This window comes from Physcomitrium patens, chromosome 20 (genome assembly GCF_059467195.1).
Source record: "Physcomitrium patens ecotype Gransden chromosome 20, ASM5946719v1, whole genome shotgun sequence".
Taxonomy (NCBI): domain Eukaryota; kingdom Viridiplantae; phylum Streptophyta; class Bryopsida; order Funariales; family Funariaceae; genus Physcomitrium; species Physcomitrium patens.
In genome coordinates this window covers 7,954,973-7,956,683 of record NC_143429.1, presented here as the reverse complement: position 1 = coordinate 7,956,683, position 1,711 = coordinate 7,954,973, and the positions used below count along the sequence as shown (strand labels likewise).

Sequence of the window (1,711 nt, the reverse complement as noted above, 5' to 3'; positions counted from 1 at the left end):
CTACATCATTTGCATAACTCCTGTCTGCTGGTGTTTTGAACCATATGATGAGAGAAGTGGGCATGAAACAAATACATAAACAACAGATTCATTCACACCAAAAATATGTATTGTCATAGTTTCTCCCACCACTAGTAAGGTAAGCACCACATTGCCAAGGTTTCTAACAACTCGTCCAATTCAACCACCTTGCATCCTTTGGACCTGGTGTGCACTGGGGGAAAATGTATCTCTGTAGGCAAGAAAAAAGAAGTGCAAGAGCTACTTTACTTACAGAAGACAAATTTGTTTTTGGTGTGTGATTTTCTTTTAGTTGATGAACTGCTCCAGAGAAAATGAACTTGTAGCATTGTGAATGATTTGGATAAAATCACAAACACGTTCTTTCCATTACAAACTATAACTGCAACAAGATTTTAGAGTGGGAATGAAAGATCGTGTTGAACCCCTGCCCTGTGAATGCATATACTCATATGAATGACTTGATTCACACCGGCATTGTTGAGAAAGAGGGGCAGATGTAGGTGCCTGCTGGGCTCGTGAATCAATTCTACCCTTCTCCAGGCAGGCCTCACGACGAGTTATACCATGTACTTTGGCGGGCCTGTAGGGGAGTGTCGGGTATAAGAAAGGGCTGAATGAACGGAGTCAGGCTTATCTTTCTCGGCCTTTAAGCGAAGATCGAGTGCAGTATTTGTTCTTAATATTTGATACGAGGCTCATCAAGCCTCATGATAATAATCTAATTTATCTCGAGTACGGGTCCATACGGCAGCTTGCTGCCCGGACTCGTGAGTGTCGCCGTGGTATTGCACTACCTCCTTGGCTGGCGCAGCCCTTTCCCCTTCCCCCCTCCCCTCTCCCGAGGGGGCCCAATGCGAACACAAAATTGGACAAGTAGATGAAGTAGATGAATGGCGTCCTGTCGAGGCAGAAGACTGCGGCCTTCACCCAAAATTGGACAAGTAGATGAAGTAGATGAATGGCGTCCTGTCGAGGCAGAAGACTGCGGCCTTCACCCACTCGGTGCAAATTGGCGGCAAGGGGCTGTGGTTCACAGCTGCTGTCAGTCCCCATCATGGGAATCAGTCCGGAGACGACATCGCCCTCGACGGAGGAGCTTACATTTCCCTGCCTTGATGCGTGCAATTTGCTCTCCGCCTCACGGGCGAGCATGAGTGCGCTTTGAATCCCCACTTGGAAGAAAACGAAAGCATCGACCGGCAGCAGATTGCGGATTGGTGTAGCCAAGAGCTGGTCTTGGCTTCACCAAGCCTTGTGTCCAGTATAGTCTTCTTGTGCAAGCATGCCGAGAGAGAGAGAGATTGTGGTGGGTTTCAGAGTGGGAAGCAACCCCTTCAATCTCCATGGCTTCTGTCTTGTGTGCTCCAATCTCCTTTGTTTCGGATCCTTAGTGAAAGGCTTTGAACCTCGACGGAAGAACCGAACTGCGCTCGACGCTGCGAACACGAACTTAGCATGAATACAAATACAAATTTGGATTCAGTACCACAGAGCGGATAAGCACGAACGGTGCTCCGTGTCGCAGCTTCATAGTTGTGGCCTTCAACTTCCGCATGAATGTGGATGGATATGTATTTGGCTCAAATGAACGAAGTCCTTGTTGGTTTGTGCGCTTCGTTAGATTTTTTAGATTAAATGGTATTTTCTTGTGATTCATTTGATGTTTGAATTCATTCATCATAACCAC

The 1,711-nt window shown here is 46.9% G+C and overlaps 1 non-coding gene across 1 annotated transcript; it reads left to right on the top strand.

Annotated features, from left to right (window-relative positions):
- Positions 1 to 654: 654 nt before the first annotated feature.
- LOC112273810 (U2 spliceosomal RNA) lies at positions 655 to 840 on the top strand. Its single transcript, XR_002967219.1, has one exon. It is a non-coding gene; the product is annotated as a U2 spliceosomal RNA (small nuclear RNA).
- Positions 841 to 1,711: the final 871 nt, after the last annotated feature.